At 37.6% G+C, this 27,869-nt stretch overlaps 1 long non-coding RNA gene across 1 annotated transcript in view; it reads right to left on the reverse strand.

Annotated features, from left to right (window-relative positions):
- Positions 1-1,692: 1,692 nt before the first annotated feature.
- The window catches only part of LOC118660243, a 79,212-nt gene continuing 53,035 nt past the window's right edge, over positions 1,693-27,869 (reverse strand). The window contains exon 2 of the long non-coding RNA XR_004968847.1: positions 1,693-1,795. This is a non-coding gene — a long non-coding RNA (uncharacterized LOC118660243). The remainder of the gene's footprint in view (positions 1,796-27,869) is intronic.

Consider the following 27,869-nt stretch of genomic DNA (forward strand, 5'->3'; position numbering starts at 1 on the left):
TAGTACTCACTACATACCAGGCTCTAGTGCTTTATAGCTCTTACTTTGTTCTCAAAATAAGCCTAGGAGATAATTGATTCATCAAGATGCATTACAGAACAAAAGGAACCAATCTAAATATTTTAAGCAAGGTGGAATTTAATATAGGGAATTGGGTGTTTACAACATTGTTAGCCAGGCTGGAGGGATAAGTTCTAGACCCAATATCCAGAACTAATTCCCAGAGAAATACAGAACTAGCCCACTAAGAGAGCAACTTTCATGAAGGGCACCGAAGCTTGTAAATTCACCAACATGTCCCAGAACAGGAAGCTGACTTCAAGAAGCTGCTTCTACTGCCACATCCTTTGACACCCAGGAAGCTGGAGAAAGGATACTGGAACCCTGCTGAGAATAAAATCTCACATCTCTAGGATCTTTGCATGCCAGTGAAAAACTGGCCAAGTGGGATGCCAGGATGGCCTCATGTTTGCCTTCCAAATTTCAAACAAATCCATCTAAATGACAAGACCCAAATCACATCCACACCCCTAGCTGCAAAGGGATTTGAGAAATGCAGATTTTTAGTTTTTCAACCTCTACAAGAGAGAAAGAATCCAAGGAGGGAGGTGGAATGTAAGATAAGCAAAGCAATCCACATTGTTTATCCCATGTGCGTACTATATTACAATCCTCATCATCCCTTTAATAGATCAGGAAACAGAGGCACAGAGAATTAAGTAAATGGCCCAAGGTCACACCAAGGTGGTCTTCTCTAGAACCTGTGCCCTTCACCACAGGACTTTACTCGTTCCCTACAGCCAGGTTGTGGTCCCGTGTCCACATAGGCTAAAAGAAAATCCCAGCAGCATTGTTCACCAAGGTGAAACATGTTTCAATGATAAAAAAAATTCCAACAAGGTAAATCAGGAAAGAGCCAAAGCCATAGTATACTACTCTAGTCTTCATACTTTTATAATACTAACAAAAATCCACTTAACCAGCTACATCTAGCAAAACTCTTGAATTTTACTCTTTCATAATCTCTGACTATTGATTCAGGTACTATGAGATGCTACTGAGAAGGTGTTTCAGCCTAGAGAACCAGGAATATCCAGGGATCCAATCCCAGATAAATCCCCATTAATCACTAAATTTAAACCCAAATCTTAGAATTTACTACCAAAATGTGGGGAGGAGCCTTTTCCAGAGGGATGAAATGAGAGCTCCAGAAAACAATAGAAATGTCTTTCTTTCCCTAGCCCCGAGTTGGTGTGGCAGAGACAATGCCAAGGGTTCACCAAATCCATTTTACTGTCCTCTTGGGCCCCTTTGCAGCTAGGTTGGAGCTGTGTGAGTTCTGGGCAATGGAAGCTGGGAAGCAGTGATACACAGTACTTGCAGGCCTGGCCATCCCTTCCTGATGGCCACGCTGCAAGTTCGCACTGGTGGTGTCACAAGATAGAAGGAGCCTGAGCTCCTTCTGAATGATCGCCAACCACATTAGACTGTGATGTGAGCACGCAATACATTTTTCTTGAATTGAGCCATAAAGGTCTGGATCTGTTTGTTGCAGCAGTTAGGCTGACTAATACAGCTGACCTGAACCTTCTGCTACATATCTTAACAAAGGCAGGCCAGGTCGGATTTATAAGGGAGTATGAAAAAAAGGCATTACTCTCTGGATAGCCTCAATTTCATGACATTTTACGTACCTCTCATCAACATCAGACTCTTCATACAGAAGTTCATTCAAGAGTTGCCATCCCCTTTGCTTTGCCTCTGCTTCTCAGACCAGGCAAAGCTGGACACAGTCCTGGAGAAGAGGAAAAAAAAGAGCTAAACGGAGTCAGAGAGAAAGGGGACTCTACCTGAAATTGCTGGACCTTTAAACTCCTTTGATAGTTCCATCCCTGGAAAACAGTAGCCCCTTCCATTCACTGAAATCAGTTCACTGGGATCAGCCCTCTTCCGCCTGGGGTGGGAGCAAGCAGCATAGAAAGGACAGCAGGGAGAGAGGGGGTTTGTGCGGACTCTTCTGGGGACCAGTGGTGACCACTGAGACAGCCTGCACTGGTGAGGGCTCCTTCCTGTGCACTGAAAACATGAAGAGGCTAAATCAGATTTCACCCCGCTAAGAAGAAAACCAAAGATCTTTAAGAGTACCATTTACATACGATAGCAAGTATGTTCATTGTAGATCACTTTTAGCTGTTCATTAGACCAAATCCCCTGGGGATCTTTTATGTCAATGCTTTGGAAATTAGTCCTTGTTACTTTATGTAATTAAAAACAATAAAGCTAAGTGCCTGTTCTACTCTTTTGTAATTTTAAACAGGGGCTCCCAACCTCAGGTCCTATCTCCAGGCCCCTCCATGGCCTCAGAGGTAATGATAGGAATCTATGCAATATTTTCATCATATCAGAAAACCTTAGAGAAACAGGACATTTAACTTAAAGCTGAATGAGCTAACCAAATCAAGTTTCTGTTTTTTGACTGAGATCACATCAGCTTAGTATAATAATTATCTCAGAGGATAATTGATTGATAATTATCTCATGCTAGTTGGACACTCAGAATAACAGTCATTTAATGTATTTGATTAATATAAATGCGTAAATGACTCAATAAGACTTTTATAAAGAACAACTTTTAAGAAATAAGCTCCACGAAGGAGGCTATTCTTAGAAGTTTAGGAATCTAGCCAAAAAATGGAAACAGCCCAAGTGTCTCTCAACTAATAAGTGGATAAATAAAATGTGGTATAACCATACAATGACATATTATTTAGCCATAAAAAGAATGAAGTACTTATACATATTACAACACGATGAGCCTCAAAAGCCATCATACTTAGTGAAAGAAGCCAGTCATAAAAGAGCATATAATATATGATTTCATATATGTGAAATGTCCATTAGACTGTAGAGACAGAAGTTGATTAGTGGTTACAGAGTGCTGAGATGGAGAATGAAGAGTGATTGTTAACAGATATGAGATTTCATTTTGGAATGATGAAAATTAGGTTATGGTGATTGCTGTACAACTCTGTATATATACTAAAAACCATTGAATTGTACATTTAAGCAGGTGAATTTTATGGTATGTAAATTGTGTTTTTGTAAGCTGTTAACCTTTTTCAGAATCATAAATTGAACTCCATAATTTTCCATTTGACTTGACCCCAAATTTGCCTGAATTCATGGAATCTTACAGCCTGGGAGTAAAGTTGAGTTCTGGAGAAACAAAAGCAAACAATAACTATGTCGTCTCTCAGAGGAAAATGCAAGAACTTCAGCCCTCTCTCCCCACTTGCCTTGAGTCCTCCCATATTCCCAGCAGGAAGCTGTGAGATAGACTGTGATCCAGGAGGAGCTCTGTCCTCATACAGGACCGGGGCCTCAGGCACACATTTATTTATTTATTTGTTTAAAATTTATATTCATTGTTGAAAGTATTACAGATGTCCCCTTTTCTTCCCACATTGAGTTCCTCCACCCTGCTCCCACCCCCTCCCCAGGTTATGCATATTATATGTGGAATCTAATGAACAAATAAACTGATGAACAAAATAGACCCAGAGACATTGAAGCACACAACAGAAGCGCCTTTTCAATTCCATGCAGAGAGTAAGGCCAGTGGCCCTTCAACCACACCAAGGCCAGTCGTCCTTCTTGGCAGTTTCCCCTTTTCCATTTGCTGCCAATTTTACCTGGCACCACATCTGCACACATGGCATGCTTTCCTTTTCCCCTTTGAGGCATTTAACAAATTTTTACCAACGTCATCAAAAAGCACAAAAGCATTCTCCTAATTAAATTGTAAGTCAATTGTGAAAATTTCAGAAAATATATAAAAGTAAAAGGAAGAAAATACAACTACCATCTAATAATAACCTTTGTTAACATTTTGGCATAGTTCTTTCTAATATGTAATATACATATGTATATACATATTTTTTACCCAGTTGATATCATACCGTAAATTCATTTTTATAGACTATAGAATCATGTAACTAGTCTCCTTATTGTCACAAGCTGCTAAAATGCCTAGAATCAAAAGCACAAAGCTTACAACATTCATGTTCTGGAGAAAACTCACTCCTAGCTTAATTTTATGTTTTTCTATTCAGATTTCTTCTGTCCTACTTTTCATGTTTTTATTTCTATATTTAATCTTGTTTTATTATATGAATTTCTATAAACTACTTTAAAGGCTTTCCAAAGTCATTTTTTTCATCATAACCATTTTTAAGTGTACAGCTCAGTATTATTAAGTATATTCACACTAGAGGCCCGGTGCACAAAATTCAGGCCTAAACCAGCAGTCAGACATCCCTCTCGCAATCCGGATGCTGCATGCACCAGTGACCATACTTTTCATTCAGGTGAAAAGCATCTTGCTGTTGTATGGGCAGCTACATTTTTTTGCCTTGATTATAAAAAGTAGTACATAACATGATTCTTCTGAGGCAGTAGTACCATTTTCCCCATCTTGTAGGTGGAAAAACTGAAGCAGAGAGAAATTAAGTAATTGGCTTTGTCACACAGTTATAAGTGTCAGAATCAGGGCTGACCACAAAATGTGCATGCCAGAGTCCATGTATGTCATCGCTGCATCATCCTGTTCTTTCGGTGTTAGGGTAGTCTTGCCAGGTTTTAATTTTTAAATTAAAGAGACTATCCCCAATATATAGGGTAGGGTCCCTAGGCCTGGCCGGCGATCAGGGCCTATTTGTGGGGCAACCAGTGGGCGGGGTGATTGGGGGCCCCCCTGCTGGCACCCGCCTTGGCTGTCAGCCTGGTGCAGCCCACTGGCTGGCACCCTCCCCCAATCGCCACCGCTGGTTGCCTCCCTCTTGGGGGGAGAGGGGTGCAGACGCTCAACAGTGGAGCTGCCTCCAGTCAGGGGCAGCTCCTGCGTTGAGAGTGTGGTCAGTGAGTGTCATAGCGGCCAGTCATTCCACCATTCGGTCGATTTGCGTATACCATTTGTATACCATTTTTAAAGAAATGATTATTCGCATCTTTTGCCTATTTTTGTGTTTATGTTGTTGAGGTGTAGGAGTTCTTTATATATTCTGGATATTAACAACTTATCAGATATCTGATTTGTAAATAATTTTTACAAAATGGGTTGCCTTTTCATTCCAGTGATGTGTCCTATGATACAAAGAAGTTTATAAGTTGGATGCAGTCCCATTTCTCTCTCTCTCTCTCTTTTTTTTTTTATTTTTTTTTATTGCTGGTGCTTTTGGTGTCATAATCAAAACTCAAAAGCAAATCCAATGTCTTGAAGCTTTTTCTCTGTTTTCTGCTAGGAGTTTTATAGTTTGGGATCTTATGTTTAGAGGTTTAATTTATTTTGAGTTAATTTTGTATACGGTATATGACATAAGGGTTTAACTTCACTCATTTGCATGGGGATATTAAGTTTTCCCAGTACCATTTGTTAAAGAGACTGTTCTTTTCCCTTTGAATGGTCTTGGCATCCTTGTCAAAGATCATTTCTTTGATCATATGCAGAAGGATTTATGTCTGTCTTCATGCCAGTACCACACTGTTTTGATAGCTATAACTTTATAATACGTTTTGAAATCAGAATGTGTGATACCTCTTCCTATGTCCTTTTTCAAGATTGTTTTGGTTATTTGGAGTCCATTGAGATTCCATAAAAATTTTAGGATGAATTTATTTCTATTTCTGGAAAAAAAAAAAAGCCATTGGGATTTTGATAGGGATAGCATTAATTCTGTAGATCACTTTGAGTAGTATTGACAACTTAATAATATTGTTTTCCAATCCATGAACACAATATGTCTTTCCATTTATTTAACCCTTCCTTAATGTCTTTCATCAGAGTTTTGTAGTTTTCGGTGTATATGTCTTTCACCTCTTAGGTTTGGTCTATTCCTGAGTATTTTATTATTTTTGATGTTATTGTATTTGAAATTATTTTCTTAATTTCTTTTCAGACTATTTATTGTTAATGTACACAAACATAACTGATGTTTAAATGTTGATTTTTCTATCTTGAAACTTTCCTGAATTTGTTCACTAGTTCTAACAATTATTTTTGTTTAATCTTTAAGTTTTTAATGTATAATATAATTTCATCTTCAAATAAAGATAAGTTAATTTATTTGGATGCAATAAACAGTTTTTTAAATAGTAAATTATTTCCTGTTTTATTGAGGCATAATTGACATAAAATATTGTATTCATTACAGGTGTATAACATAATCATTTGATATATGTATACTAGTACTAGGTATACTGGTTAATAATGCTGGATTTTGCAATGAAAGAAAACATGATAATTTCAAGAGAAACATCAAAAGTGCTTTATTTAAAATAATGTCCACCGCTAGCTACACATTTCCCCATCTTTCAGGTAATTTGTGGATATCGTCCCAATAGGACTTTTCTTGTTTTGAGGTAAACCACTCAGAGACCCAATTTTCCACTTCTTTGTATGTTTTGAAGTGCTGCTCAGAAAGTGTGTGTGCCATCGATTGGAACAGTGGTAATCTGAAAGAGCAAGGTCTGGTGAATACAGCAGGTGGGTTAATGTTTCCCAGGCAAGATCTTTTAATGTGTCTTTAACTGGTTTGGAAGTGTGTGATGGTGTGTCATCATGAAGCAAAATTACTTCTGGCATATTCTGGTCATTTCACAATCAAAGCGTGGTTCAAATTGATTATTTGTTGTCAGTAGCGGTCAGTATTAACATTTCACCTGGTTTTAGAAGCTCATAATACACCACACCTTCTGGATCCCACCAAACGCAGAGCATTGTCTTCTTTCCAAAGTGATTCGGCCTTGCAGTTGATGATGATGGTTGACTTGAATCAACCCATGATTTTGTGCATTTGAGATTCTCAAAATAAATCCACTTTTCATTGCCAGTCACAATTCGATGCAAAAAAGTCTTTCTTTCGTGCCATTGAAGCAACATTTTACTGATGACTTTTCGGTTTTCCAGTTGTCTTTCGTTCAGTTGATGTGGCACCCATTTTCCTTCCTTTAAAATTTTTTCCATTGCTTGTAAATGATCAGAAATTGTTTGCTGAGCAACGTTTAATCTTTCCGCAAGTTGTTTTTGAGTTTGACACGCATCTTCATCCAATAATGCTTGTAATTGTTGGTCTTCAAACTTTTTCGGTTGACTTGGACGTTCTTTGTCTTTCACATCGAAATCATCACTTTTAAAGCGTTTAAACCAGTGTTCACAAGTATCTTGAGATGCAGCATGATCACCATAAGCTTCCCGAAGTATACGATAACTTTTTCTTCGAAATAAAGTAATGAATTAAAACTTCCTGCAAATGCTATTTTTTGGGGCACAAAATTGGACATTTTTAAGCGTAAAAATATCTGATGTTAACACCTTCAGCAAATTTGACATGAAGTTTTGAAGTTTGTTGTCAATACAACAAAATAGCATACATATCAAATGGCGTATATATCAACATATATGTAACTCCATCTATTGAAAAAAAAACCACATTATTAACTGGTACACCTAGTATACTGTGAAATGTATTTACTAAAGTAAGTTTAGTTAGCATACATAACTTCATATACTTAGAATTCTTTTTCTTTAGATGAAAACTTTAAAAATTTACTCTCTTAACAACTTTTAAATATACAATACAGTATTGTTAACTATAGTCACCATGTTGCACATTATATCCCCAGAACCCTCCTACTTTATAACTGGAAGTTTGTACCTTTTGATCACCTTCAACCATTTTCTCCGACACTCCTCCCTGCCCCCCACCACCTCTGGCAACTACCAATCTATTTTCTTTATCTATGAGTTTGTTTTTTTGAGATTTCATATATGAAGTCATATATCATATTATTTTTCACTGTTTGACCTATTTTACTTAGCATAATGCCCCTAAGGTTCATCCATGTTGTCTAAATGGCAGGATTTCCTTCCATATGACTGAACAATAGTTTATTGTGTATGTATGCATATATATATATATATATCATATTTAAATTTTTTTATTATTTTTAATCCTCACCTGAGTACATGCTTAGAGACAGGAAGAGGAGAGACAGAGAGATGGAGAGGGAGAGAGAGAGAAAGAGAGAGAGAGAGAGAGAGAGAGAGAGAGAGAGAGAGAGAGAGAGAGAGAGATGAAAGAGAAAGAAACATGATTGGCTGCCTTGTCTAAGTAACCCAACCGGGAAACGAACTAACAACCTTTTGATGCACAGAACAACACTCAATCAACTGAGCCACTCCAGCCAGGCACATATTTTTAAATCCATTCCTACATTAATGGATACTTGGATTGTTTCCATGTGTTGGATATTGTAAATAATGCTGCAATGAATATGTAGGTACAGATGTTTTTTTCAAGATAGTGATTTTTTTTTCTTTTGGACAGATACCTTAAAGTGGAATTCTCAGATAATATGTTAGTTCTATTTTTAACTTATTGAGGAACTTTACAATGTTTTCCATAGTAGCTACCAGTACACCAATTTACATTCCCACCGACAGTGGACAGGAGTTCCCTTTTCTCTACATTCTCACTAACATTGTCTTTTTAATAATAGCCCTTCTGACAGGTGTGAGATGCTATCTCCTTGTGGCTTTGATTTGCATTTCCCTGATAACTAATGATGCTGAGCACTTTCACACAAGCCTGTGGTCCATTGCATGCTTTCTTTGGAAAAATACCTGTTCACTTTTTCTACTCAGAATAAATTTCATATACCAATTTTTACCATCAAGAGAATTTCCTACATCGTTAAAATACTTGTAAACATGATTTTAAATCATTGTATATTACTCCATCATTTAGATGTACTGTAATTTACAAGACAATTCCTCATTCCTTTGTTGTTGAACATTTAGGTTGTTTTAAATTTGTATTATGATGAACAATATTCCAAAGCATATCTCTGTGTATTTTTTTCATCATGTTTAAGAATATATATATATATATATATATATATATATATATATATATATATATAAAATAGATTCCTAGAACTGGCTCCACTAAGCTAAAGAGTATGGATACTAAGGCTTTGACACTTTTTTTTTTAATTTGGAAAAGCATAACTTTTTAAAAAATATTGATTGAACATAATTTGTGATATGTCATATCTGTCTTCTAAATATTTACATTATATCTTACATGTTTAGATGGCTTGAACTATACCTTATATGTAGCTTTAAATACACAAATAGTAAATGAATTTTATTTTTTATAACATTGAGCTCTTTTGTTAACTTTAAAATTTATTTCCCAGTTCTGCTCCTGCTCCTCCTTTTGGGGATGCTCAACAACCAATACCCAAAAGTGGATTTTGAGAGGCCAGGATGGGGTGGGGAGCCTATTTTGGGATATACTAAGTAGGAAGCAATCATGGGGCCTTTTTTAGACAAAGCTTTTAAGGACAGAGGATGAGACTGAGAGTCATTTTCTGAGGAAATACAGGAAAGCCTGACGGTCCTGAAGTAGATTGGTCTTAAGAGTGCAGACCTGTGGTTTAAATGAGGCTAGTATCCCAGCTGGGGGGTGATTGGCGAGGCAGGAGATTTGGGGTGGTCACAATGATTGGGATGGTACCTGGCATCCAGGGAGCAGGGTGAGAAATGCTAGAGACATTGCATGGCTTGAAACTATTTCCTAAAATAATTTTCCAGCCCCTAAAGTCAATATATCTCCCACCAGCACACACTAGGCTAGTTTTATGTTGATGCATGTAGACTCCAAGGGCTACCCTGTATTCTGTCCCTTTAACCATTAAGGGCCATTGAAATGTGGACATTCAGTGAGTGAATAACTTTAAAGTCCCTAAATGTGGACCATTGAGTGTTGAAGCGCTTTAAAAATGTACACGCCAATACTAATGGGTTGAGAATAAAAAGAGAAAATTTATATCTATTAAAAACCTCTTATTATACCACCAACTTTGTATATTAGTTTCCTGTGGCTGCTATAACAAATTATCACAAACTGGGTGGCTTAAAACAGGACTTTATTCTCTCCCAGTTCTAGAGGCCAGGCATCTGAGATCAAGATGCCAGCATTCAAAAGGGCCACATTCCCTCCAAAGACTTGATCATTCCCTGCCTCTTCCTGTTTCTGATAGCTGCAGATACTCCTTGACTGTGGCTACTTGTCTCCAAACTCTGCCCTCAATAACTTTCTCCTCTTCTGTCAGTCTATAATCCCTTTACCTCTATATATATATATATATATATATACACACACACACACACACACATATATACATATATACATATATATTATATATATATACACATTTTTTATTGAGAGGAAGGGAGAAACATCAATGATGAGAGAGAATCAATGATCAGCTGCCTCCTACACACCCCACACTGGGGATGGAGCCCATAACCCAGGCATGTGCCCTGATCTGGAACCCAACAGTGACCTCCTGGTTCATAGGTCGATGCTCAACCATTGAGCCATGCCAACTGGGCCCTCTGCCTCACTCTTATAAGGACACTTCTCATTGGATTTAGGGCCCACTTGGCCAAACCAGGATGATCTCCTCATCTCAAGATTCTTAATTTAATTATATAACCAAAGGGTTGTTTTTTTCCCAAATAAGGGAACATTCACAGACTCTGGGGATTGGGACATGCATATATTTGGCGTGGGAATGGGGGTGAGCACACACCATTCAGCCACTACACTTTACTTCCAGAATCTTGTCCCATTTTACACTAATCTTGCCCAATCTTGTGACAGGGGCATCAGTATCCCTTGTTTACAAGTGAAGAAATGGAAATTTAGAAAAAAATAAGTAGTTGGCTGAAGTGTCCTGATGCGTTCTAGGGCTAAGATTCACTGCGAGGCTCCCCGAGGCCTGGATTCAGCATTGAGAAGCTCTGCTCTGTGCTGGGCAGTTACATGGCATTGTCCTCCCCAGTGCAGACGCCCCTTTAGACAGCAGTGCTCACAGGTGACCTGATACACTGTGCTGGTCTCAACCTAAAGGAAGTAAACATTCTCTTTGGTAAAAGAGCATTCAGTCTAATACAAGAAAACGTGTAGTCAAGCCATTAAACGTGCCCGTTTCACTATCAATTATAAATAGGTACCAGCCTAACCTAAATGTAGATAATCGTGCAATGTTCCAAAAGTGCCTTTTTCCATTTCCTTAGCCCCTGAAAAAAAGTCTCTTTTTTTCCTTTTTAGCTCAGTCTAATTTATTCTCTCAACATTTGTTGAGTACCTGCTATAATTTATGGCATAACCTCCCTTGAAATCTTTTTTCCCATATTGTGGACATTTTTATTTTAGATACATTTGAACTCACAAAAGAATAAAAAGGTATAAATATATTCTAGCATTCTCTACATCCTGGATTAGTTTTTGAGCTGAATATACTGAGTATTTGCTTTTTGTTTTACTCTTTTCTTTTGCTTAAATTTAAGATGAATTAAGTAGCATCGAGATTTTACATAACTGTAACTGTCTACTTCTAAAAATGTATTTTCTTAAAAATAAAGCTTTTTTCACAATTCGGATTTAGGAGTGGTTTGAAACAGGGCCAGGGGTGTACTCTCAGTCAGACCCAGCAAAGCAATTATGAAATAAAGGGAGTATCATGCTGCTTTTCAAAGCTAGCTCATCCTTCTCCCCAGGACGCCTTTTCAACAGATATACATTACTGTGTCTCAAGAGTGATACATCTCACAGAGTTTGAAAAGTTGGTAGTTTAGAATCATAGCACCTTTTAGGGAAGAGATAGATTTCTTGATAATCTTTTGTGTTTAAGGCAATAAAATCTTTAAGAACCCCCCCCCCCAAAACACACACACACACACACACACACACACACACACACACAAATAACATCTTATCACTGATTGGGGAAATTTAATGGAAATGCAGAAATTAAAACGACATTAATATGGTCACATTGCAGAGGATCTGAAGAAGAGACTCATGTTTAGATGCTTCAAAATGTAAATAGTGCCAGCAGGGGACAAAGCCTCGCTTCACATAATGGGTTTTAGATAAACACGTAGGAGAAATTTGCACTAATTCTATAGGGGCATAATTAAAAATAATTAGGAAAAATACCCCACATATTTTATAAAATAACTCCAAGAAAACAGACAGAGATGGATTTTGCATTTTCAGAAAATGGTAAGCATGTAGCACAGGGTTGGGATCTGAAGTCCCCAGTGATGCAAGCTTCCTTCCTTGTGTATATACATGCCAATTTACTTGGAAAAAAATAAAGAGAAAAAAATACAAAAGACTGTCTCCAGGAAAGAGGAGTTACATGCTTAATGACTTGCTGGCAACCATCAATAAGTATGCTAGTTAAAGCAACTGAAGAATGTAATACACATGCTGCATATTCAGGAAAATACTAAAAGGGATAGACAGAGATAGATAGATAGATGATAGATAGATAGATAGATAGATAGATAGATAATAGATAGATAGATAGATAGATAGATAGATAATAGATAGATAGATGATAACCTATGGTGAAATAAAAAAGTAGACAGAATGACAATCACTCTGGTTTTTGCTACAGTAACAAATAATGGCCAAATCTCAATGCATCTACAAACATTTATTTCTTGCTCACATTACATGAAGGCTATAGGTCAACTGCGCTTGTGCTGAGCATGGCTGGGCTCTATGAATCTGATTCTGGGACCCAGGCCGAAGCAGCAGCCCATTATTTGGGGCACGCAATACTCATCTTTATTGTCTTAATTTCAGTGTCTTTATTGTCTATGTTCAAGTTGTGTGTTTCTTCTGTGGTCATGATTTTTGTGTTCTTGATGTTCAAATGCAGTCCTGCTTCAGCACTTTCTTCTTGAATTTCAACCGAAGTTGTTTTAAAACATTGCTGCTTTCTGCCAGTAAGATGGTGTCACTTACCTATCTTAATTTATTGATATTTCTTCCCCTAATTTTCACTCCTCCTTTCTCTGAGTTGAGCCCTGTTTTTTGTATGCAATGTAGCATACTTCTCGTCAGCTCACAGTTTAAACAAATAGAGGGATAAAATGCACCCTTGTCTGACAACCTTGCCTATAGGAAACCATTCTGTCTCTCCATATTCGGTCCTGACAGTGGCTTCCTCTCCACAATACAAGGTACGCAGCAGGACAAATCACGTGCTGAGGGACACCCATTTCTTTCAGAGCAACCCATAGCTTTCATGATCAATGCAGTCAAAGGCTTCACTGTCCTGTCATCTATAAAACATAGACAATCCTTCTTCTAAAATTCTTTGGAGCACTCCCTATTCAGTGAAGGATCGTGATTTAAAAAATGACAAATTAGCCTGGCCAGTGTGGCTCAGTGGTTAGACGTGGACCCATAAACCAGGAGGTCATGGTTCAATTTCCAGTCAGGGCGCATGCCCAGTTTGCAGGCTCGATCCTCAGTAGGGGGCATTCAGGGGGCAGCCGATCGATGATTCTCCCTCGTCACTGATGTTTCTCTCTCTCTCTTTCCTTCTCCCTTCTTCTCTCTGTAAAATCAATAAAAACCTTATTGAAAATATTAAAAAATGACAAATTTAAGCTGTCCTACGTACTTCGAGCACATCATGAGAAGGCAGGGTTTTTGGAAAAGAATAGTAGTGCTGGAAAAAATAGAAGGCAGCAGGAAAAGAGGAAGACCAAATGTGAAATGGATTGACTCCATAAAAAAGCCACAGGCAAGAGTCTAAAGGAGCTGAGCAGGAGTGTGGCCTGAGCAGCACTGTGGCCTGTCTTTCATAGAGTGGCCAAGACTAGGAGCCAACTCAATGGCCTGTAACACAGTACTCACAGTGGACAGCAGAAGTTGAAGGACAGAGCCAAATCACACAAGGGCATTGTGATTTTCTGCTGGGACGCAGCATACTTCTCAATGGCTCACATTCTATTGGCCAAAGCAAGTCCAAAGTCAGTAGGGTAAAGAAACATGGCAAAGATTGAGAGGAATAAAAATTTGTGGACAAATAAAATAGCCTAAAAAAAAACCAACAAATAAAATAGCCTATCACACCTAAGAATTAGAAAACTCAAGGCCTGTTTAGTTCAATGGTTAGCACGTCCTCCCTCGGACCAAAGGGTTCCCCATCAAGGGCACGTATCTCTAGGTTGCAGGCTCCATACTTGGCCCCAGTTAGGGTGGGAACTGGAAGCAAACAATCGATGTTTCTCACCCCACCACTCCACTCTCTCTAGAAAAATAATAATAATAATCAGAAAACAAATGTATATATTTTAATGAAAATATTGTGATTATTAAACACTTAAGCAATTTAAACAGAAAAATCTAGATTGCTCTCCCAGTCAGTGGTGGACCCGAATTTTATTTGTTCTCAAACTTACACAATTTTTGTGATTATTTTTAGGAAAATATGATCAAATACTACTATTACAAAATTAGGGCTCTTTGAAGCTTAAACTTAATTGCCTTCAGTTTACGTAATGTAAAAAAATCTAATGCCGATCATCAACAAAATTGTAGCAAAAACATATAGCCACCATTTCAAAAGATATATTGGTACAGTTCTTCAAAAATAAAATACCATAATTTGTAATAGGCAAATGATTACTTATTCATTTGGACCTAAAAATACAGTAAGATAATCTTCTGTCCTCCTGAGACTGCCTCGGTCATACACTAAAAGGGAGGTGGGAATTCCCTGGAGGGCCTCCTATGAAAAAACCCATAGATTCACATTTTTATTTACTCAAAGAATCCAAATTGGCTGCCATTGTTTAATGTATTAGGTACCTCTTCATGGTGCTGTTGTGATGAGTATATTATTTTGGGAAAAAACATTTGCTCCCCTCATCCCAGAAAATAGGTGATGTATAGATGCCAGGTGTTTACTAAGAAGTACACATTGTTTTTAGTTTAAAAAGTAATTCATTTCTTATACATTTTCTATATGACTAGATGTTATTGAAGATAATGGGGGAAATGGTAAATCGTATCATCTTTAAGCCAGGTGAGCTCAAACTAAACAATAAGAGTGTTATATTGGGGTGTATGGCGGTAGACCCAGATCCAGTCAACAAGTTAAGACACAAGAATAACTTGAAAGGTGGAGGCCAGAAAGTCTTTACATTCTACTCATCACTTGGTAGGGTAGGCAGGATAATGGCCCCCAAAGAAACCCATTTCCTAATCCCCTAAACCTGTGAACATGTTACTTGACACAACAAAAGGGGCTTTGTAGATATGATTAAGGTTACAGATCTTGAGATGGGAAATTATCCTGAAATGTCCACATGGACCCCCTCAAATCACAAGAATCCTTCAAAGCAGAGACTATTTTCTGTGGTCAGAGATGATGTCAGTGTGACTGGGGAGAGAGACTCGACCTGATATGCTGGCCTCCAAGAGTGAACACAGCCCTGCTGACACATCGATTTAATCTGGTGAGATCCTCACTGGACTTTTGACCTACAGAACTGCAAGATAATAAGTTTGTGTTGCTTTAAGCCACTAAGTTTGTGGCAATTTGTTGAGGCAGCAATAAAAAACGAATACACTTGGTGAAGCAGGGAATGCGTCACCTGATGACTTATGCAGATGGGTTCTTAATTCCCCAGTGTGAGTGCTCCAGGAAGATTAAATTCCCTGAACCTCATCTTTTGACTCTCACCCAAGTTTCTGAGGCTCTCCCAGGTCCAAACACTGCCACGCTGTCACGGCCCACCAGGCAGTATTTCCCTCTTCTAGTTTATTTTTTCCAGTTTCCTCAATTTGTGTTTGTGAAGTGATATTTCAGATCCTCTTAGTTTAATTATTCTGCATGAGGAAAAGTGGGAAAATACCATTTGGCAACCCCGTGGGTCACATTCTCCAGTGTGATTAAGCTGTTTGCAGTGATCGGGGAAATGATTTTGGAAGTACGTTAATTTTCTACTGGAACAGTGTTTAACAATGTGGTTTGTTGGTGTTGCTGAAACTGAGAGCCTATAATGTTTAGTTCTTCAGCAGTCCTTGAAATACGGACATATTTGAACTATTAAACTGCATTCTGTTGAAATCCACCTAAACACTGTTGCAACGAAAGCATGCCTGTATTTTTGTTCTTGGCTGGACATACTGCTGTGCAAAACAAGTGTCTGTCTAGCTCCAAAGGGGATACTCAGGAAGAAGCCATACGAGGAAGCTTTAATTAAAAACAAAGGCAAAAATGAGTCATTGGGGAAAGTTAGAAAAAGATAGAGACTATATGCAAAGGCAAGGGATGGACTAATTCCTAAATGTTGTTTAAAGTAGTTTGAATGGAAATGGTTTTTGACTGGAGGTGAGAAATGGTCACACAAAAGCTATAATAAATGGTTTTCTTTGCACATAAAATAGACTGGAAAATGGATTCAAGCAGCAATGAAGGCGTGATAAATAAATGGACTAAATCTACTGAGGGAAAACAGAAGTCCTCCTGGAGAAAGACACTGTGAAACAATAAAGCCTCTTGTCAAATAATGGACCAGAATGAGGACCTTTGAATTAATTGACATTGTCAAGTTATTGTATACTATTTTATTACACTTTAATATGTATTCTTTTTTAACATCAAAGGACTTAATAATGTCCAGAAGAGTGTTTAGCATCCTCGCTGAGTTTAATTTCTGGATTTCAGCTATGCATCACCACACGAACAGAATGTAATACTAACGGAGCATTACTTTGCAAGGAATGTTGGCTATCTATAATGTACACTAGTTAAAAAGAAGCATCGCTTTGCTAATAAGATTTAAATACTGGAGGTTGGCAAAAGTGAAGGCTGTGTTCCTAAACTGGAGATATTTATTCATGCCGACTTTCTTCCCACTATAATCCAAGCAGAAGCCACAAGAATGTATTTTGTACTTCCCCTTGAGAGACAGCTAAGTGCAACAAAGAGCACTGAACTTGGTGCCCGAACACCTGGGTTCCAGTTCTCATGCCTCTGCCTCTGGCACCAACAATGCTAGGAGGTCTCCCAGAGCCTGTTCTCTACCTGGAAAACAGAGATAATGTTACCTATTTTTGTCTGATTCACAAATGAGGTAACATGATATACTACAATAAGAAGGTGCATTGTAAATTTTAAAGGTTACTATATATTAGAGACTTTACATTGGGCTTAAAAGATAGATAGATAGATAGATAGATAGATAGATAGATAGATAGATAGATGATAGATAGATATCATTGAAACACCAATTCAGTACAAATATATAGTTATAATGTTTGGTGTAATTTTATCAAAATTTAATCTAATGATAGTTTGGAATGCGGTTCTTATCATCTTAGGCAGTATGTGTTTATAGTGGATACTCATTGCACATGAATATTTGGAAAATAAATGTTGCCTTCTCCACAGTGCTGCCTAGAGCTAGCCTTTTGCCTTTGTTTTTGAGTTCCTTATATTGTTTGTTTACAGCCAGATTATGCTTTCATTAAGGTACGGAACAAATGTTAAGTTCACTGATTTATTGACCAGAAAGTACTAACCACTTATTATGTGGGTAGCATTATACAAGGTATTATTTTGTAAACTCAGCAAAATGAGTGGTTTGGTCCCCCCCACGACCCCCTTCTAAACTGACTAGCTCTTTGTCTGAATTAATCAAATCAACCAGTAAGTTTTTGGCTTTCTGTAGACACAGCTTAAATGTCACTTTCTATCTCCGAGCTGCTATTTTGAGAATTGGTGATGTGTAGGTGAAAAACACTTTACTATTTAGAAATAGAGTACTACACAGTAAGGCTTATTAGACAGTTATTTTCACTTTGTAGTTTTTATTTCATTTAACCTTTTATTTTAAAATATATTTTTATTGATTTCAGAGAGGAAGGGAGAGGGAGAGATTGATGGAAACATCAATGATGAGAGAGAATCATTGATCAGCTGCCTCCTGCACGTCCCCTACTGGGGATCGAGCCCGCAACCCAGGCATATGCTCTTGACTGGAATTGAACCTGAGACCCTTCAGTCCACAGGCCAATGCTCTATCCACTGAGTCAAACCAGTCAGGGCTCATTTAACTTTTTATTATGGAAGATTATAAATATGTACATAAGCATATGGGATAATATAAGGAATCCCCCATACGCCTAACCCAGCTCCAACAATTAACTCGTGATCAATTTTGCTTCATCTGTACTCCCACCTAAACCTTTAGTTAGCAAACATCAGAAATTATATAATTTAATACTAAAATACTTCAATGTGTGCCTCTAAAAGATAGGATATATTTTTTAAAATAACCACAATAAAATCTAGCTGGTTTGGCTCAGTTGATAGAGTGTCAGCCTGCAGACCAAAGGGTCGGGTTCAATTCTGGTCAAGGGCATGTATCTTGGTTGCAGGCCCCTCCCTGGTCCAGGCCCTGGTCAGGGTGCGTGCAGGAGGCAACCAATCGATGTGCTTCTCTCACATTGATATTTCTCTCTGTCTTTCCCTCTCTCTTCCAGTCTCTCTCTAAAAACAAGCAAACAAACAAAAAACAAACAAACAAACAAAAACAAAACAGGAAAAATATCCTCAGGTGAGGATTAACAAAAGATAAAAATAATAATAACCACAATCACACACCCAAAACAAAATTAACAGTGATTCCTTAATGTCATCAAATATTCAGTATGTGTTCAAATTTCCAACTGTTTAAATTATACTTTTTGCTGTTTGTTTCAATCAATATTCAAAAAGGTCCACATATTGTGATTGGTTGAGCTGTCTCTTAAGTCTATTTTAATCTTCAACTCTCTCTTCTTTCCTCCTTGCAATTCATTTGTTGAAGAAACTGGGTCATTTGTTCTGTCATCTTTTCTATAGCCTAGATTTTACTGACTGCATTCTGTGATATAGTTTAATATGTTTTCCAATCTTACGTGTTTCCTGAATATTACTATATGGATGTAGAACTGTGCTGCCCAATAGAATATGCATATGTAGCTTTTTAAAAAATAAACTTTGTATTTTAGAATAGTTTGATTTACTGAAAAATGTGAAGACAGAGTTTACACCCAGTTTCCCCTTAATATTGAATATTAAGCATTTTCTTTCAAGCAGGTAATTTACATACATATATTATTTCTATATATTTTACTATTAAATCAAGAGTCTGAAATTTTGAATTTTTCTACATTGTGCCAATTCAATCAGTTCAAGTGGCTATTTGGTTAAGTGATGCTAACTAAGTGTCTGTGTGACCTTTGACTATTTTTTTTTAATTTTTAGAGAATTGACTAAATATTTTGACATCTTGTAATTACAAAATACCTAGAGAAAGTGAATAAAATGGCAAGTATCATAAGGAGAGATTAAGTTTAGTTCTGGGGAAATCATACAGTAAAAATTTAAGGCAAATCCTTTAAGGTAGACTTTCTGAATAGCTAGATAAACCAGTAGTTAAAATTTTCATTGTAAAATTTATGAATTACTTGTTATGAAAATACACAATGGTATTTTAAAAATCTAATACTAGAGGAATAACACATTTTCAAAGATTGTCATTTCTATACAAAATATACTAATTGGATTTTTCATCTATTTGTTAAGGTTATTTTCATAGAATTTATTTTTTAAAGATTTAGTTTCATGTAAGTTCTCCATCGGGATTTCAAAGCCAGGCAAACCGAGCAAAACAACTTACCAACTATTTGACATTGGGCAAGTCAATCTTTCAGCATTGTTTTCTCCTCTGTAAAATCTGTTTTAAGACAAATTGATTCGTATATGTGAAGTACTTAATACATATCTACATGTATGTGTAACATACATGTATATCTACATATATTAATATATGTGCTATATACATATATTAATATATATACACACACAAAAAATTATCTAGAGTCCAGTCCATCTTAATGTTCAATTACAGTTGTCCCTTTCTTACTTTTAATACTTTATTTTCCTTCTAAATACTTTAATATTACTCTTCTTTAGTAATATTCAGAAGTTAAACATTTTGCTAATCTAACTTCATCATTCAATTCAAATTAGTAGAATTTTGTTCTAGTTTATATGTTTCTTTATACCAACACTATAATGGGAATGTGTATATATATATATATATATATATATATATATATATATATACATATATATGTATGTACACACACACACACACACACATTTTTATCTTTTGTATTTTTTAGTGTGCAACCTTTGCTCATTCTTCCCAAGGCATTAGGATTATATTATAAGTAGAATGCAAAAATAAAAAGGGTTTCAATATTCAGCTTTTAATATTCTAAGCAGGAGTTTGAGTTTGCAGCAAGAAAATACTCCTGAAATCCAGGCTTTGTCAAAAGGTTCCAAAAATTTCTCTGTTGACTTTGTCCATTGAAGTTATCAAATGCCAGAGATAGAGGCCCTGGCCAGGTTGCTTAGCTCCTGGGGTGTTGTCCTGTTCACCAGAAGGTTGCGGGTTTGATCCCTGGTCAGGCCCTTACGGGAGGCAACCGATCAATGTTTCTCACATTGTTGTTTCTCTCTCCCTTCCTTCTCTCTCTAAAATACATAAAATCATATCCTCAGGTAAGGGTAAAAACAAACCAAAAAAAAAAAAAAAAAAACAGCAAAGGATAGACAGAATTCAGGATAAGAACTTGGGAAGATCATGGATAAAGATAAGGAGAAATTAGGTTATCCCTTTTGGCCTAGGGCAGATTTATAGGAAAGAGAATAGAGACAGAAGTAGGAAGTAAGATTCAGTCCGACCATTCCTTTGCAGGCAGAAGCCCCTATGGAAGGGGTAGTGCCTTTAATATATTGGAGAACCCTGAAAGTGAGGGTTTCTGCTTTGCTCTCTTTGTGGAACCATGGGAGGAGACATGGGTGAGTAGCCCAGCAATGGCACTTGGTAGAAAGAAATTGTCTAGACCAAGAGTCTGGTCTCCTGGCTCTCCTGGCCTATGTGCTGTCAGCCGGGGATCCAGAGTGCCTGTGTGTCTTGGTGGGAAAAGCAAAGATCCAGAAAGGCCTGGTGGATTGACAAGATCCAGGGGTGAAGCAAACAGGCCAATGGTCCAGTAGTGGGTGTCCACACAATGCCTCACAGCACAAATGGGACCGTGAGCAACCAGCAGTCACAATTTCAGGAACCAGACCAGGCACTCAATTGCAGAGACCAATGAGGGTCCACTGAAGTCACCATCTGATTGCAAATCCCCTTCTCACCACCGCTCTCTCCACCCCTTCTCCCCTCAGATAATGTCATGACAGTGTCTTGGAGCTAAATGGAAGGAGAGAAAAATTTTATATAATTAGCATTTTCTCAAAAGAGATTGACATGCCCCACAGAGACTGATTAAACCACCAAAAGCTCGGTTATGTGAATCTGTACATTTAAAACACACTCACTATCCAGTGAGTGAGAAAGAGTTATGAGAAATCAGTTATGAGAAAAAAAAGTTACTAAATTTGCAACCCAATACAAATAGCAAAGGATTTGAAGATAATAAATGCCTGTCCTTACCTGGCTGCTCTGCAAACCAGATGGGACAAGTTGATGGGACGCAACTTTGTCACTGCAGGTATGACCGTGGCAGCTGCATGCTCTGAGCTGAGCATGCTAGGAATGGGACCACACAAGCAGCAGGCACATCTCAGCTCTGGGCCAGGAGGTGAGGGCACGAACACAAGTTCACCATCTGAATGCAAATCCCCTTCTCACCACCGCTCTCTCCAAGTTCAAGCCAATTACAAAATGTCAGGTAGAAGAAACCAGGAGGTAAGGAGAACTGGAAATCCAAATGGTAGCAGAGGACCAGGTCTGAGTACAACCTCCCTCATGAGGAGGCAACATGGAGGCTCAGTTGTCCAGGAACATCTAGGGGCCTAGGGCTATCTGATGTTTTCCTTAATTAGATGTATTATGCAAAAGACTGGATATCACAACAGTGTGGTAATGGGGGGAATGGGGGAAGGTGGAAAGGGCATAGAGGGATAAATGGTGAAGGAAAAAATAAAATAAAATACTGGATATCTAAAAGCAGGTTCACTGAAAGTATGTCATAGAGTGTGTCTCTTAGTCCCACAGAGGAAGCCTTAAATTAACATTAAGAATCATTTTGTCAGGGTAGAGAAATATGAGAACGTTAAATCATAAAACTAAATAAGATCTGGATAATTAATTGAGGGGAAATTTCCTCAGAGGTTCACATTGAGGAAAGGAAGTCTGCAAGAATGTGTGTATGGAGGCGGGGGCGGGGGGGGGGGTGGGGGGGGGAAATAGATGCAGGAATTCTGATGGACTATATTTTAATTCAGTCCTTTTTATGGCATCTAAGAGGTTCTTTGATAGGTAATAAAGAGGCCCTTGCTAATGATCCAGTAGGAGCCCAGACAAGTCAAAAGACCTTTGAAACAAACACAGTAATTAGGGAGGAATGGGAGCACAGAGGAAGAACAGAGAGAGAATGACACTTTTTAGCCTGAACTAGCCAGTGTGGTATCTAGTTAGTCAACTCTCTCAGAGCATATTCACTGAGGACCTACAGGTGCTCGGCTGACCTAGAGAGATTAGACGGGAATGTGGGGTGCCAGAAGAGGCTTCCTGGAAACAGTAATATCCAAGTGGAGACCTGAAAGAGTGAGCATTTCTTTCCTCTCCTCCCACTCCCCTCACTCCCATCTCCTAGACCTAGGCTGTCTATTGTTCATCTGCATGGCACTTTTCCATTGCCTAACACAGTGTCTTCACAAAAGTGCTCAATAACCATTGAATGAATGAACCAAACTCCTTTAAATCCCCTCAGAACCATCCCTGGCCCTCTGACCCTCCCCTGTAGTGGAGAGGAGCCTTCCTCCTTGCTCCCAGAAGCCCCGTGACTACCAATCACTACAGCCAGCACTATAGGTTACTTTGATCTCTCTCCCCAGAAATTTGAGTCCTGAGCAGAGTGGTGCTGAGACAGAGAATGGCGAGTGCAGAGTCACGCCAATGGGCTTCCTGAGTACACTGTGCATGGGATCCTCCTACCTCGGTTCCGGGAACAACTCTAGGGTCTGCCCCTCCCCAGGTTGTCACCAGCTTTCCTTTCGATTCTGTGAGCAAACCTGTGTTCTTCCAGCAAATTTCTTTTCTGTTTAATCAGGCAGAGTTTGTTTTCACTGCATACAATCAGACTCTTGTAGTGGTTGGATGTGCAAGTTCCACTTTTGCCATGGTTTATGGGTATAGATCAAATCAGCAAAAAAAGAAATAACTGAAAAAAGTCGCGCGTGTGTGTGTGTGTGTGTGTGTGTGTGTGTGTGTGTTTTCTACCACATGTATAATGCACAAGAAAAACTAGACTTTGTGCTATAATATACAGGGGTGAGGGAAAAGTAGGTTTACAGTTGTGAGTATGCAAATCAGAGTTCATTCTTGTATTTTTATTTATTAATTAATTATTGCACTATTTATTATTAACCTGCTTTTGCCCATCCCTGTATATAAAGGGAAAACAGGCCAACTATGATTTATCATGGAAATCTATATGTGTCCTAAGGTAACCTGAAATTTTAATTACTCAAATGAGAGCTCTCTTTGCATATTTAAAGTTGTCATAATTCTTTTTAAAAAACATATAATGCAATATTACACACTTTTAAATTTAAGTTCTTTGTTAACTGGACTGATATACATTTCCATTAAATATAATATTTACATTAAACTGATTTATTTATGAGGTAATTATAAAACAGTAAAACACATCAAATTCATAAATTAGAGGAAATAATATGCAATTGTAGCTTAATTTGCTACAGTAAACTATAAACCCATTACATTTTATTAATACAAATATATGCATATTTTTATGTAAACACTATGTTAATAATTTCATGATGAACTTTAGCTGTTATTTATTTTTAAATTACACTTAATAAATTAAACTAGCAAATTTATAAAAGGTGTTCACTTTAAAAAGTACTTATTAAAATCCTTTAAGAATTAGCCTATAAGAACAATCACCTATGTTCTCTCTGAATAATAATTATTTTTTGGAAGAGTAATATACAAAGGTTTTCAATAAATAATTTTGAGGGATTTTCCCATCTCTCCTTTTGACTGCGAAGTTTTATTCATTTATTTTTCTTTATTTTTATTGTTGACGCTATTGCAGGTGTTCCTATTCCCCTTCCCACCTCTCCTTTGCCTGCCTCCACCCAGCCCCCACCCCTCCTGCCCTCTGACCATCATCACACTGTTGTCTGTGTCTATGGGTTATGCATATATGTTCTTTGGCTAATCCCTTCACCTTCTTTCACCCTGTCTCCCCCTCTCTCTGCCCCTCTGATGGCTGTGAAGTTTTAAAAGATTTAATCTACTTAACTCTTCTTTGGGTGAATGCATATTTTGCAGGCAGAATGTTACATTGAACACTGGAAATAATTCTAAGGCAGTATTTATAATGGTAGCAAAAAATTACCTAAAAATTTACCAAGAAGTTTTCACAATGCCTATAATGTACATTGTGTATAATACAAGTACACAGAGGAATTTTCTAATAGTTAATATGTCATCCTCTATGTTTGGCATATTCTTGGATTAAAAGATATGTTGCAAAAAAAAAATATGTTGCCTACAGAGGCAACACTAATTTTTATTACTACATACATTGTATTTACAACTAAGCAGAAAGAGAGAAGACCGAGTCTGGTATCATCTCCCTTCCCTTGTTTGAGGTTGCTTTGCCTGGCCTTTCATACCCCGACCTGTGTGGATCAGGCTGAAGCTCTGGTCTTCAACAAGGGTTGACTTTGGGGTTATACGAGTGTTATTTAGCAAACTATCTCTGATAGCACTTAGTAAAAGAGTCTTTCATGAGTTGGAAAATATTTCAAAAGATGGTCCTGGTTTCCTTATTTTAAATTCTGGGCTTTTTGGTTTGTGAAAACTACTAGAAGTGTGTGTGTGTGTGTGTGTGTGTGTGTGTGTGTGTGTGCAAAAAATGCATAAAATAACTATATAGGAATAAAAAGACCAAGACAGAGAGGTCTTCTGAAATAACCTACTTTGTAGGTGTGCGTGAATACATAGATATTATACACATTATAATTCCCAGATAATTTGTGCTACTATAAAGTTCTTAGTCATCATCCTAAACTGGGTCCTTGATATTTTCCCAGAAATCCTACTAGATCTTTCACATTTGCCACCAGCTCTTTCTCATTCCCACAGCAATCAATCACCAAATCTCATCAATGCTTTCTCCTAAATATATCTCCAATCCATTTGATGTTATACATTCCCGGGGCTCCTTCAGAGCTCTGGTCTCCATCCCTTGATGCTTGATTGTAGCATCAAACGTCTCGTGGGTTTGCCTACCTTTCTTACCATTCCTCTTCTTTCTGTATTCCCAATAATCCATTTTGGACTTCTCTTGACTTTTAAAACATGCCACATCTTCTTCCACAAGTTTCCACGTGTCTTCCTTTTTCTCTCTACTATTTAAACAATATCTATCCTGCAAGTTCCAAATTAAATATCCCTTTCTTAGCAAGTTATTCCCAATTTTTAGGCCTGACTGGGTTCCTTTCCTATATGTTCTGTCATAATAATCAATTCACTTGATTGCTTTTGTTGGTTGAATGTATCTTCCCTGCGTGTCTGTAAATTCCTAAGGGTAGGGACCATGTCTTGCTTTCTCTCCTGTGCTGTCAGCTCCTCAGGTTCCAACTGAAAATCCAGGGAATCTTTATCCAGTCTGGGAGAAGTTTCGAAACCTTCTCTTCTTACACTTCCTGCTTTCTTCCAAATATTTTGTCCTTGCCAAGGCCAATGTTTTTGAGACTCAAACGCAAAGAATTGATTCCTTTGTTCTCTGTCTTTGGTTGTTTCATCCCTCTGTCAAGACAATGGCAAATCGGACAGCCGAAAAGCCTGGGGTATAGGAATGTGTCTGTGAAAGAGGGGGCCAATCAACTGTCATTCCACCTCACACTCACAGCCAGCACCTGACCCAAAGATGACATCTGTTCTCCACGGCGTCTGGATCCTGTGCTGCACAAGGATCCTGTTCTCCTTCTGTGACTAAAGGTCTTATTCCCCCGGAACCAGGAATTTTGTCTGCTGACAGCTATGGCTCTCAGCTTTCTCTGGGAATTGCCCTCAGCTACAGAGAGCCTCCTTGCCTCAGTTCCAGCCCCTGGCTTTAGTCATCTCATATCCAATCTAAAGGCCAGCCCCTCCCACTGACTTAATCCCAGGAGTTGGCTGAAGCCTTGTTGTGACTACATTACAGACCATTTTCGTGGTCCCATTCTGCCCAGTCCTTTCCTTCACGCTGTGTTGATTCCAAGAACAGTCCCCAATAAATTTTCTGCACACAAACCTCTATTTCTGCACATAAAGCTCTATTAGGAAGGAACAGTCTCCTTCCTTCCTAACAGACTTGTTCTTTAGACTCCTCTGTCTGTGTTTTTTTTGTTTTATTTTGTTTTGATTTGTTTTCATCTGTCTATCTCCCAGTTCCTGAAACCTAAAAAGGGTAGAGAAATTTCAGTTTGCTTAGAGTCTTCCCTTAAACAAGTGATATGGGAAAAGGATTATAGCCTATTTCTCTTAATTTTTTATTTTGGATACAGTCAGTGAGTATATTGTTCCAAGGAGAGGGAAAGACAGGGGAGACAAAAACTTCTGCACTTTTACTTCTTGCATATTACAGAATATATAACATATGTATATGGAGAACTCATAGAATTAAAAGTAAGAAAGAAGTGTAAATGAAAGTTGCTGGTAATTTTTTAAGTACAAATTATATCAATTTCTCTAGGAAACAAAGTAACTTAAATCATTTTAAAGAGTAGAGCTGGTGTTTGTTATGCAGATTATAAAATATCATATGCCAAGACTTTTAGTGTCAATTCCTTTTCCCTAAAAAACTGAAGAAAATCAAGTTGAAGAAAAGGTAAGATTAAAAGAGACAACATTCACTGTGTTTTCTTAAGTCCAAAGGAATGATAATATTACTTTTTCCTGAGAGTCTAAAAGTCATATAGTCTAAAGTCCTGGCCAGTTCAGGAATATCTTCTGTGAGTTATTTTATTTTTGTTTAGAGCACACAAACATATTTCTTTTCTTTTCTTTCCTTTTTTATTTATTTATTTTTTTTTTAGTGTGAATTAACTGTTAGAAATATTTTTGCTTCTGTTGTTATTTCACTACCATGGGTGTAACGGTAAGGACATTTAAAAGGAGAGCATGTGATTACAAGCTATTTGATAAAATGATAAAAGGGATTCATTTGTAAAAGTCGTTCTATTTCAAAACTACAATGTTCCCTGCTGTTTCATAAGGTTAAACTTAAATTCTTCAAAAATGGTTTCATGGTGCATTCATTTACAAATATATTTCTAATATTAATTTTATAGTTTCTTGTTTTGAAGTTTAATTAATAATCTTTGTTAAATGTCAACTTCAGGTTTTATGCATACAGTGCTTTTTCTTGTTCTTTGGTTGTGTTAATATTGATGCTGTTGCCCTATCTTTTGTTTAATTTTGCCTCTGGGATCTATTACATTTAGTGAGCACAGATTTACTTTGGTTTGCCCTCAGACTCATACTCCACTTAACCCATATTCATGCTAGTTCAGAAGGTTTTCCCTCCTTGCCGAACAACTACAAAGCAGAGGTGAAGAGTGTCCGGGTACTGTAGCCTAATAACTCTCTTGAGCATTGCCTCATCATGAATGGATTGTGCTACAAAGAATGCATCTGTAATTTGTTTCCCTGTGTGAATGTATGTGTATGAGGAGCAAGAGCTAGAATGTCCCCCTTGCCATAGAGTTTATTACTTTTTTGCCTCTTTATGAACACTCGAGCAATTTTATTCAGAACATGAAAATTAAAACAAAGTAATAACAATTGGCCAGTCTTTCTAAGTGGTTCTTTTGTTCTAGGCACCATGCTGAGTGTT

Source organism: Myotis myotis, unplaced genomic scaffold, assembly GCF_014108235.1.
Source record: "Myotis myotis isolate mMyoMyo1 unplaced genomic scaffold, mMyoMyo1.p scaffold_m19_p_7, whole genome shotgun sequence".
Taxonomy (NCBI): domain Eukaryota; kingdom Metazoa; phylum Chordata; class Mammalia; order Chiroptera; family Vespertilionidae; genus Myotis; species Myotis myotis.